General features: G+C 39.8%; 1 non-coding gene across 1 annotated transcript; it reads left to right on the top strand.

Annotated features, from left to right (window-relative positions):
• The first annotated feature begins 11,372 nt into the window (after positions 1–11,372).
• LOC123856291 (U6 spliceosomal RNA) lies at positions 11,373–11,474 on the top strand. The gene has a single exon (XR_006793695.1). It is a non-coding gene; the product is annotated as a U6 spliceosomal RNA (small nuclear RNA).
• The last annotated feature ends 1,514 nt before the right edge of the window (positions 11,475–12,988 follow it).

The raw sequence follows: 12,988 nt of genomic DNA on the forward strand, positions 1-12,988 counted from the left end.
CTTGTATTTCTAGTAATGAACAGTGTAAGTCACAGGTAGCAGAAATATTTCTGACCTTCAAATCTAAGGAAATCATAAAAAGATGCAAGATTCCATTATCTTTACATGAACCAGGTAATGAACCAGAATTTCTTTTATTTAGAGCAGATGATCTTCCATATTTCTTCCCTGATATTCTTAACTTTGCAAACAAGGCTCTTCTTGCATTTAATTGGGGGGAAAAAGGCTTAAAATGTACTGGGCCCATTTCAATGGTGGTTGGTTGGAACTAATAATGGTGAGTGGTTCTCCCACTCACACGGCTTGGAATATGAAAAGATATTTTTACTCTGGTGGGTGGCTTACTCTGAAGATCTTGCAACTGGCGATTCAGTCCCAAAAAACTACAGTATGTTGCCATTATTGGAATAACCCATAAAGAGTATATAAGAAGTATAAGGGTCATATAATGCCCAGTCTCCCACCTTATGCTTATAGACATAATACAACATATTAACACCAATTAAATAATATTTAGAAATAGGTATTATGTCTTGTTAGATGCAAGAAGTCACAAGAGTGATGCACAGAAGCCATAAGAGAGTATATTGAACTACATAAAGGTGTGATTCCTACTGAAAGGAGAATCATAATTTCTTTGTCTTTTTAGTATCTGTAAGTAATATAGCTTTTCTATGCACAGTTCTGACAAGTAGTGGACAGAATATGTAATTTTGATCTTACCAATTCTATTAGTAGAATTTGTGATGAAATTAGATGAGCATATGAATTTCTTACATTTCATAAAAATACTATTTTATTTAGAAAAGAAGTTTTATTTCTTTCTCGTATCAATATTCCAGTATTTGGCATACATTTGATCTAATTAACAGGAACCTAAAATCGAAAGGAAAACAGAGTGTTATTTCAAGAGCCCTCCATTACAAAGATCAAACCTTGTGCTTAATTACCTAACATAGTCTGCTAATTATTACAGAAACTACTTAATTTCAAACAGTATGAATTTTACTTTCTCTTTTTTGCCACTTAAGGGAAATATAGAGAAGAATGCAGTGATGCATATTCATTTTTTTCCCCTTCTTAAATGAACTCCTTTCAGTTAAAAGAAGAATGGAGAAGAAAACACTGTTCAGGATAAGTTTGGGGATTAAGAAAACAACATTGTTCTGCCCTCTTGCATATAATCAATTTTTCTACTAAAGGGTAAATTTGACATTCTTGCAACTACCACTAAAACTGTCAGAAAATCCTTAAAAATAGCATTTTAAAAAATCAATAGTGCCCCTTCACATCTTTTAAATTGGTCAATTTTGATTGCCTAGTTCCCTGAAACACTTTGGAATCCACTTGAGTATAGATGGCCTAAGCCAGTCATTATGAAAGCCATTAAAGAGAGACAGCAAATTTAAACAGCAAGATGTTATAGAAACATATTAAAATGTGTTCTCAATGCTGCTTGTAAGCGATACCATGATTTCTTAAAAATATCCATCTCCTGGGTCAGTACCAATCATTATAACTGATACATGCATTTTTGGTTGGGTATAAAAATGTGATCTAAATTTGCAGGCCCGGGTTTCTTTTATAGGGTGGTATGAAACAAACCTAGAAATAAAACCAAATGTGATTCCCAGCCAGAGGTGGGACGTAAATGTAGGTCTTTTCCGAGGTCAGGAGCTCTGAGAAGGTCCTGATAGGCACCACCACCCTTGTCCTTCCCTCCACGCTCCCCATTCCACACCCTGACGGCCACAGAAAGGCCACACTGCACAAAGGGACTGTTTGATAGTGGCTGGCAGGGACAGCCAGATTCATGAATGAGAACTGTGTCCGCAGTACAAGGAATAATGAGTACAGATGAAAGGAATGATGACATTATTTGGCCAAGAAGTGATGGCCGAGGGATGTGGATTATTAAAAATAGAATTTTAATTTTAGAATTGTTTGGTATACATATCAGTTGATTTTTTTCTAATAAAGCTGCATTAGTTCTAAAATGACCTGTGTGCCTCTTGTAAGTTTAAGATCTAATAACAATCCACAGGAAGTAGGAGAAGCTGCTCCTGAGGCCAGTCATGGGAATCATGAACGTGACTGTGCCTCAGGCTAAGGCTGACCTAGCATTTGCAGTTAATTGAGCAAATGTATGTTATAGGCTTGAATTGTGTCCCTGCAAAATTCCTGTGTTGAAGTCCTGACCCCCAGTATTTCAGAACATGATAGTATTTGGGGATAGGGTCTTTAAAGAGGTAATTAAGTTAAAATGAGGTCATGAGGGTGGGCCCTCACCCAATGTGACTGGTGTCCATATAAGAAGAGGAGATTAGGACGTACACATGCGCAGAGAGAAGAACAAGTGAGGACATAAGGAAAAGACTGTCCTCTAGCTCTTCATGTCAAGGAGAGAGTCCTCAGAAGGAACCAGTCATGCTGACACCGTACTTAGACTTCCAGCCTCCAGAACCATTAAAAAAATAAATAAATTTCTGTTAAGCCACCCAGTCTGTGGTACTTTGATAGGGCAGCTCTAGCAAACTAATACCCATTCTTCGTTTGTTTGTATGCTTGTTTGTTTGTTGAATAAGCCAGTTTGAGATGGGGTTTCAGTCACTTACAACTCACTAAATGCTAAAAAAAATTTACTTCATTCTTCCTCATTGAGTTAAGCTGTTGGTTTTCTTCAGAAGTATGGTGGTCCCTTGTTGGTCTTCCGTGTTTAATGAAGTAGAAAACCTAACAGAAAGCTCTGTGTGCTTGTGTTTTCCAGAGCTTCATTTTAAGTTGAGCCAGTGGAGAGCAGATTCCGGGCTGAGTGCCCACTACCAGAGTGGGAAGGATTACTGCAGAGGGGAATACTGGCCCTATGTCCCAACTCTCTTCAGACAGTGTGTGTTAGCACTTAAGTGAAAACTTTGGTAGTGCTTGGCCTGACTGTCCCACTTTTCAGTGCATGAAGTTGGAGAAGCTGTGATGGGACCTGAAGGATTATCTTTTTAATAATGTTTCAATTATTCTGGTTTTTTTTTAGCTCGGCCTCTTGTTTCTGTCCACCCCTACCCACCCCCCCAACCACCTCCATACATGGTAGCTCCACTTCTGGATATTTCTGGAACTTTACTCAGCAGGGCAGGCCGATTCTCTCTTCTACTCTAGTCTTCCCTGCAGTTGTGGCATCCTCTACACTTTATTCCACCAAAATTTCTGCCCACTTTTATTTTTCCAGGCAAATACTTAAAATCTCTTATCTAGGAATAACTCACTCTCCCAGCTGTTACTAGTGTGTCATAGGAGGCAAATGTTAAGAGGCATCTTTTATAGTGGGGCCAAGGAGGAAGTATTAATACTAGAGGGTCCTTTCGGAGAGAACCTCTGCCCCAAGGAGGAGGGCCAGTACCAGTCAGCCACTGATGAATTCTTTGACAGTGTTAGTCAATGGAGACCTCTTCCGTCCCCATATCCTGTCCCCTCCTCTACTCTAAAACCAGAAGAGCCATCAATAGCCTGGCGAGGTAATAGTGGAGGAGAGGAGGACAAGCACGGGGTAGGGAAGAAAACAAGCACTGACCATGGTCTCTATTCTCCAGGTGTTCAGCCTATAGTAGGCTGGAACAGAGTAGGGGGAGGAGCTCCAGCCTTGGACAGAGTTTTAAGGCTTACTCTTACCTAGGACTAGATACTTTAATTGCTAAAATTATTGCTTATAATTTGACTTATGAAGGATTTTTATTATCTTAGGAGTGACTGGAAAAAATGAGACCTGCTCAACTGAATAGTACAAACAGGGAGTTAAAACCACAGAATGGGTTGAAAAGGACTATGACCAAATCTTCACTGACTTTTAAAACATATGTCAAGAATGTTTTCCTTTTACGTGATATAATGAGCACTGGGTATTATATAAGACTGATGAATCACTGAACTCTACCTCTGAAACTAATAATATGCTAATTATATGCTAATTAATTGAATTTAAATAAAAATTTAAAAAATAAAAACCACTGGGAAAAAATGTTTTCCTTTTAGCAGATGTGTTAGGATGACAGCTTATGGGTAGATTTGCTTGTAATTTTGCTTCTTGAAAGAAACTTTCAAATACTTTCTTTAGGTCTGTGATATAATAATTCTCTAAGATAAGTGCATTACTTTTTTTCTTGTAATGTTTTATTCATGTGACAATCTGATGGTGCTTCTGCACATGTGCAAACTATCAGAGGAAAAACATATCAACTCATAGCCAGCAAACCAAAAATAAACATAATTTCAACTATTACTATCAAGTTGAAACTTCTGGGATGACATTTTTGTTTGCACTTAGATGATATGTATGCCATTTATCTGACATGCTAAATTGATTCTGATTAATTTTCACTCAGAATGTGGATGAGGGCCTCCATTCAAGTGGCCTGCTCATTTGCTTCCTGTCTTTTTTTTTTTTTTGAGATTTTATTCTCATGCAGTTAAATTATATGGATGAGAAGTGATGTTGTGCTTTGAGCCCACCTCAAAGATGTGATTTTTTATAAAAATCCATTTTATGGAGGTATACTTACGTGCCAATAAAACGCACTTATTTTAAATGTACAGTTCACTGAGTTTTGACAAATGCAGACACGCATGCAACTGCTTTTAAGGCAGAGTATTTTTCTCATCCCCAAAAGTTCACCTGATTTGCTTTCCAACACTACAGGTTAGTTGTGCCTTTCCTAGAATATCAAAGAAACTGAATTACACTTTCTGTGTGTCAGGCCCTTTTTGTTCAGCATGATGTTTTCAAGAATCATCCGTATTGTGACGTACGTCAGTGGCTCATTTCCTTTTGTTGATGAGCAGTAATTCCACCGCCTCCAGTACTTTCTGTGGTCAGCAGTGATGAGTGTCTACAACACCTGGAAGAATGAGATGGGGGAGGGGTAGATTTTGTCCCCAAAGAGGTCATTCACATTTTGTAGGACCTTGAGCACATTCCATGTAAGCCAGCCTTTTTGGTTTGCTAGATGTGGGTGTGATGATGGAACGTTACTTTGTAAGCCCGAGGAAGGTTTACGTAAGAGACACGGGAAGTCAAGTGATATTAGCACCCTTGCCAGCATCAAGATGTGGAAAATGGTGTGAGGCATAATAACCCTCGTGAACCCAGACAGCAGCATTTGGAGCCTGACTCAGGAAGCCACCACTACCATATTCTGTGATTACCCTTTATTTCCTCATTTGTGGGAAGGTAAATACTTCCCACATTGATTGCTGTGAAAAATGATTATTCTCTGACATACAAAGCGTTGCGTTTGCAAGCAGGAAATGAGCAGCAAGAGTAGAAAGATTCTTTGGGAAACCTATTTTTATTCCTAAGCAAGTATATACTCATAGTTATGTAAGGTACAAATTAATAATACATGGAGAAATAATAACATAGGATAGCTTTGTCTATAATTTAGAAGCACACCTTTTTCAAATTGCTCTGATTGTCCTTAAAATATTATTATCCCCGTTGTAGAGCATTGTTTGCTCTTTTGTGCTCCATATACTATCACAGTCATGATAAGGGAGACGAATTGCTGCATGTTTGCACACTGTGCCTTGTTCATGAATGATGCTTTATGCTGTGAGGTGGTGTTTTATGTCAGTCTCAGCCTGTTGATAACCAGTGATGTGGCTGGACTGGCCCTTGTGGTTCTTATTATGATTTCAAGATGCCCTCAGCAATAACCACCAGGAAACTTGGAAAAAAGTTTTTATAAGGTTTATTACTTACAAGTCCTGGGAATTCTATGGCATACATAGGGCCATATTGCAAGGTCATAGCAGGAGGTGAGGAGAATCACACAGGCCTGATGTCCTGCTTTTCTCAGGGCTGAAGGTGGAGACTTCACATCCCTAATTCCAGCAAAAGTTCATTAGAACCCATGGAAAACAAAGTCTGAGAGCCAGGGCCAACTTTTCTACTTATGTGCCTTGGGAGGCTCCTGCTCTCACTCTCCACTGCTCCTTCAAGCCCTGTCATGCAACAGGCTAGGGGTCCTCCTAGCCCTTCCCCTTTTGCAGTTCACCACTGTGGATTTCCAGAAGGTGCTATCTGCATGGTGACCTCATGAACCACTATCCCAGTTGTACCTGGGGACATACATGGAGGAAGCTGGGGTCCTGCTTAATGAGCTTCCTCCTGTCTGCCTCCTCATGACCACTCTACCTTCCTTTCAGGAAGGAAATCTTTAATTTGTAATCATTATTCACAGGAACAGTATCACAACAAGGTACAGGCATCATGGTGTTAATTTTATTTTATTTATTTATTTTATTTATTTATTTTTTTCTTTTTTAAGATTTTATTTATTTATTTGACAGAGAGAGACATAGCGAGAGCAGGAACACAGGCAGGGGGAATGGGAGAGGGAGAAGCAGGCTTCCCGCTGAGCAGGGAGCCGGATGTGGGACTTGATCCCAGGACCCTGGGATCATGACCTGAGCCGAAGGCAGACGCTTAACGACTGAGCCACCCAGGCGCCCGATGGTGTTAATTTTATGTGTTAGTTTGACTGGGCTAAGTGATGCCCAGATAGCTGGTAAAACATTATTTCTGGGTCTGTCTGTGAATGTGTTTCTGGAAGAGATCAGCATTCAGAACTGTAGACGGAATAAAGAAGATTGCCCTCACCAATGTGGATGAGCATGACCCAGTCCACTGAGGGCCCAAGTAGAACAAAAAGGTGGAGGGAAGATAGACTTGCTCTCAGTACTTGAGCTGGGATATCCCCCTTCTCTTGCCCTTGGACATCAGTGCTCCTGGTTTCCAGATCTGCAGACTTGGACTGGGACCATTGGATCCACCGATGTTCACACCTTTGGGTTGGACCATACACCATTGGCTTTCTAGCTTGTGGATGGCAGATTATGGGACTTCTCAATCTTCATAATCACATGTGCAAATATCTTATAATAAATATTGTTCTGTACATCTATGTCCTCTTGGTTTGATTTCTCTGGAGAACCAGGAATTATACAGATTTTAGTACCACAAGTGGTTTTAGAGGAAGGGAAATTTAAGGATGAGTTTTCTGAATTGGTTCTGGGCCTTCTGGAATTGGCTCTCTAAATCTGATTAGATTTAAAGATGCTAATGATTATTTCCAGCAATGAGGAGATCTGGTAGTCCATGGCGTGAACCTTTTATAGCATATGCAAGAGACATGCACTGGATACTCCTAATCAAGGCATTAAGTGACTCTGTATTTAATACTTTAAAACATTTTTGGAAAACAGAGGAATATCAATGACAGTGGTAGGTTGCTCCTAATGTGGCTAGACAAAGTGGTGAAAGAAACGGATGAGCTCAGAGATTTGATTTCTCAGCTCAAACACCACATAAATGACATGAGAGCTTTTTTTTTAAAAGATTTTAGTTATTTTTATTTGACAGCATGAGAGAGAGAGAGCACAAATTGGGCAGGGGAGAGGCAGAGGGAGAAGTAGACTCCCCGCTGAGCAGGGAGCCCAATGCGGGGCTCGATCCCAGGACCCCGGGATCATGACCTGAGCTGAAGGCAGACACTTAACCACTGAGCCACCCAGGCACCCCTGACCTGAGAGCTTCTGTGTGTGACCTGAAGGAGACGCTGTACACACAGGCCCGAAATTGCTGAAAATCAAACATGGGACCCCATCCTGCAGTTGGCTGAGCTACAACACAAGTTGAACTCCCAGCCTCACAGGATGTCTTCTGTTAAAGTGAGAGCAATGACTAGGAAAGAATGAGAGCCTTTAAGTTGGAATGGTACATACAGGAAGATCCTGATGAAGCTGGGGTCATTGAGCCTCTAAATTCTAATGAGTCTTCCATGCCAGCAGAAGGGCCTCTCCATCCTCAGTGATACCAGCCATTCTGTCCCCCATCTCTGGGATGGAGACAGGGAAAGTTAAAATGGGACAAAGCTGACTGTTCTTTTTTTTTTTTAATTTTATTCTTATGTTAATCCCCATACATTACATCATTAGTTTTAGATGAAGTGTTCCATGATTCATTGTTTGTGCACAACACCCAGTGCTCCATGCAGAATGTGCCCTCCTCAATACCCACCACCAGGCTAACCCATCCTCCCACCCCCCTCCCCTCTAGAACCCTCAGTTTGTTTTTCAGAGTCTATTGTCTCTCATGGTTCGTCTACCCCTCCGATTTCCCCCGCTTCATTCTTCCCCTCCCGCTACCTTCTTCTTCTTCTTCTTCTTTTTTTTTTTTCTTAACATATATTGCATTATTTGTTTCAGAGGTACAGATCTGAGATTCAACAGTCTTGCACAATTCACAGTGCTTACCAGAGCACATACCCTCCCCAGTGTCCATCACCCAGTCACCCCATCCCTCCCCCCAACCCCCCACTCCAGCAACCCTCAGTTTGTTTCCTGCGATTAAGAATTCCTCATATCAGTGAGATCATATGATACATGTCTTTCTCTGTCTGACTTATTTCACTCAACATAATACCCTCCAGTAAAGCTGACTGTTGTTACTGAGCTTCAACTACTTTTCTCAAATAAATGTCCCTGTATTAATCCCTTTGGTAGCTTTCCAGAATTTTGAAAATCTTGATTTTTGCCAGTCATGCCAATATTCTCATTCTTTTATGGAGAAAAGAATTTTTGAATGTTCTTACCCTGCTCTTCCTGCTGATGTCACCTACAGTCATATAATGATGCTCTTAAAAACATGACTGCAGCCCTTTCTCTGTACTTTTGTAACAGTCATGTGTTGTCCAACCAGAGGTTACAACTGTCCATAGTATTCACTTTGCTGAAAAGTGACAGATGGTTTTGTTTGTGAAAAGGCAAAAAAAAACAATTCCTAGTGTGCCCCATTTAACAGCAGCAAACAGTAATCCCCAGCTGTTCAATATTTGTCACATTTCACAAAGAATCTACAACCATCAAGTAGGATTTATCTTCCATATTTCTAAGTGGGCTACCTCAATTTGTACAGGTTTTCTCTTTTTAAAAAATATTTATAAAATGCTTTTGATAAGTAAATCTAACTCATCTTTTCTCACTTTAATTTTTTCCTCAAGAGCTAGCATAAAAATGAGTCAGATCCTGCAATTAATTCTGTGATTTTTATGACATTTCTGTTCTTTCAAGAATGCTTTTTGTCACTATGACCCCTAATGGGGAAATCTCTATCTCTGAAAATTGAATGACTGCAATTAATCTTTTAGCATCTTAAAATAATTCTGAATGTTCCCTGTCATCTTTACTTCAAAATATTGGCCCAATCTGTACATATATATTTATGTGCACACCAAGTAAACTTAACCTTTTTGTGGTCTGTAGAATTTTCATGACTTTTGAGTGTTCTCATCATATGCATCTGGTCTTAGAACACAACTGATGGAAATTATTCCTGTCTTTTTGAAAGTTTATTTATAAGCAAAATATTTGAAACTGGTCATGAAATAGGCTATTCAGAATCTTTTTAAGAACATTTTTTTACAAAATATCGGAGAAATCTCATCTCTTGTATATTCTCTTTGATGGTCTATAAATATTACTAGGAACATGATTTTGGGGAAAAAAACAACCACCTTGTTTTCATGTAATAGTGTTGAGTGAAACTTACCTTTCTCTACGGTTTACCCTGGTGGTCCTTTATGATTTTTCAATGATTAAGTATGTTGAAAAATATCAATATTCGTCTGAAAGTGAAGAATACCTCAAAATGTCTATAGCCTCTTCAGAGTCCCTTGATAGGAGGATAAGAGTGAGAGGAGAAACTGAACTGGATGGACAAACCAGCCTTCAGTAATTGTGATTAGAATGTCTTTTATAAACTTTAGGGGAAAATGTGATTATCTCAGATCATTTCCAGGGTTTTAAAAGTTGCTTTTGCCACTGAGGCATCCAGAAACTCAGACATCCTTGAATCTCGACCCCAGTCTTCTCTTCTCACTCTTTGAAAATAAAAATTCCCCTGGCTTCCTTAAGGTATAACGAATAGCCTCCATTTAGTGATGACAAGTGTCTAACCAAAACTGACTCCTTCCTCCAGGTGGGCTGATAGAAAGGGGAGTCTGTGACGCACATCCTCACACACTCCCCTACTCCCCCAGACATGCACGTGCACAAGCCGCCCCTCCCGTTGCCCAGACATGCAGGGGCAGGTGCACAAGCCGCCACTTTTAGTGCCACCGTAACTGATGGAATTGAGGCGGGAGAGAAATGGGTGGTAGGAAAGTTCCTCTTTACCTGGTCCTCTTGTACATTGGCTCCACTCTCTCTACACCTGGAAGACCTTTAAAGCAGATGCTCTCTCTTGTGTGGGTGTTTGCATAACTTCTTCAGAGCTCTCTGACCCGTCAGCCTGCTGGTTGCACCGAATTGCAGTCTGGGTGATGTTTTCTCTGGGTACTACTGCCCATCCTCTCTCAACCCCTAATTTTCAGAACCTTCAGATGATACACACTCTCTGTTGGAGTTCCGTCTTCTTCCCAGGTGGTTTACATGTTCAGGTGTCAAAACAGGTGCAGGCTGACTCTTAGTGTCTCGCAGATCACATCTGGTTCATGAAAAACATCACCTGCCCTACGTCCCTGCTCAGCAAAAGTCCAGGGCAATTCCTCTGTGGCCACCTTTGCGGTGGTTGTTCGGCTTTCTTTATAACTTTTTTTATTAAAAACAATGTTCGTTCTGTAGACCTCTAAGCTTCAATGGCAAGAATCAGATTCCATTTTATGATTTTTAGCCCTTCCAGGAAGCGTGAAGCAAGCTTTCCTTGAGGTTCCATTGGAACCTGGCCTTCTACGAACCTCAAGATAAAGGAGGTAGATGATGTTCCTCCCTCCCTACTACACACACACAAGCTTACACCAACTCACGTACCCTGTCGTCTTGTGTGTTGGGACGAATGGCACAGATTTCTCTGAAGAAATCATCTTCATAAAACTCCTCTCTATATAACTGAAAATCCTGACCATTTTCTGCCCTCCAGCTAAGCGAGTATCGGTTCCTAGCATTTCCTTTTGATATCTACATCGTGAGCTGATTCCTAACACACTTTATTACACAATGTCTTTTTTATGTATGTGTATCTCAACCAAATCTTTCAGTATCACACCATTTGCTTTTTCAGGAGCTTGCAGTCAGAAAATCTACTGAATTATATTTGTTTGGGTTGGAAGGGGGTTCCCCAAAATGTAGGCCCTCGCTGATCAAAACTGGTCTTGCATCCATCACTGAATTTGAAAATACAGTTATGAGTTGGGGGTCATTAAACCAATCTTTCCATTAATCAAAGACTATCTTCCTAGACTAGCTCCTTATAAACATAAGTAGAAAATTAAAAGTTGTTCTTTTCCTTATCTTTTTCACACTTTAGTCAGAATAATTTCAGGAGCGTGCTAGTTTTGGCAGCCCATATACTAAAATTGGAACGATACAGAGAAGATGAGCATGGTCCCTGCACGAGAATGATGCACACATTCGTGAAGAATAATTTCAGGAGCTAAATCAGGTATAAATTTTTATTTGCGTTCAAATAGGGAGACTGTCTTTTTGCCATCTTTCTCATTCCCATCTTGTTTTCCACAGATACCAGCAGAGACTCTCCTTTCTTCTGGTGCTCTGTTTCAGCTTGGAGACTGCTCATTACTGTGGGGAAGATTCAGAGCAAGACTGAAACTCAGTGATCTGCAGTCTCTGTTTACCCTTGACAATCCATTTTCTCCACAGAACCTTCATGCTTTTTAGAAAAGGCAGACTTAATTAGTGTAAGTCACAAATAACACAACAAAATTGTCATTTCCAGACTTTTGTATTTAAAAGATTAAAGAGCCAATTTGTCTGCAATAACTCAAGTCAGGAAAGACTTCATTATCTATTTAGTGTTTTCCCCTCAATCTCCACTAATTTATGTAAAGTATTGTCACCAACGGTCCTCACTTACAGGTAAGGTAAGCGCAGTAATTCAAATGTAAGCTGTGTTTGATATGATAAAATAACTTTGTAACCCAAAAAAGTCTAGACAAATAAAAAGATGTCTCTTGGGTAAGACTTCCAGGAATTACATTGGCCCTCTTATCCCTTAATAAAAGAACCCAATATTTAGCCGTGTCCCTTGCCACTGACGGTGTCCCCTGCCTTCTCGCCAGCCAGGTACAATCTCCAATAATACGTTCTTTTCGAGATGTAGGGAGAAATTCTGTGTGGTAATTGCAAAAAGAACAAGCCTCTTAAGTGGGAAAGTTTATATTCTAATTTGGAAAGAGTTAGCAAATACCTACATAGAAGATTCAAGATGATCCGGGATACCTTCGTGTTCCTTGTAGTGCTATTTATGATAGCAAACATTTGATAGCCTGAAAGTCTAGCAGAAAGAGAGATTAATTAAATTATTGTACAACCAGGGTAGCGGAGGATTTTGCATGTCAGATTTTTCAAGGACACTCAATACTGTAGGAACGCATCTCATTGTTTACATGTTGTGCAAGAATTAAGTATATTTTTCCATATGATGGAAAATTATGCAACCGTAAAATATCATTTCTGAAGATTACTTAATAACATGGGGGAAATGTTTATGGCAGTATGTTAAACAAAGCATAGCGTACGCTTGTGCAGAATGTCAATACGTGCATAAAACAAACCTTAAAAAGAAATAGAGTGTGAAACGCTGCTTTATCATGAGTGGTGAGGATATGGGCACGTTTCCTCCTCTTCTTTTTATAGAGTTCAAAGATTCTACAATGGAAAAGTATAATCCTTGTAGTAGAAATAGACTTATAACTTGTATTTCTAAAATAAATACAAGCACTGTGGAGACTTTAAATAACAGGAGGGTTGGGAGGCTTCCTTGGCTTTGACATTTAGAAGGTAATTGAAGAACTTAGCCAGAACATTATCAGTGAAGTTGTTGGGGGTAGAAGTCAGTTTACTGTCAATTAAAATTTTAAATGGGAAGCTAAATGTGTTCGTGAATCGAAGCCCTATTTCCAAAGCGCTTGGCTATGAAGGG

The sequence above is a fragment of the Mirounga angustirostris genome, unplaced genomic scaffold (genome assembly GCF_029215605.1).
Source record: "Mirounga angustirostris isolate CCGP_5_RB_7025 unplaced genomic scaffold, mMirAng1.0.hap1 SCAF_16, whole genome shotgun sequence".
In the NCBI taxonomy this organism is placed as follows: Eukaryota; Metazoa; Chordata; class Mammalia; order Carnivora; family Phocidae; genus Mirounga; species Mirounga angustirostris.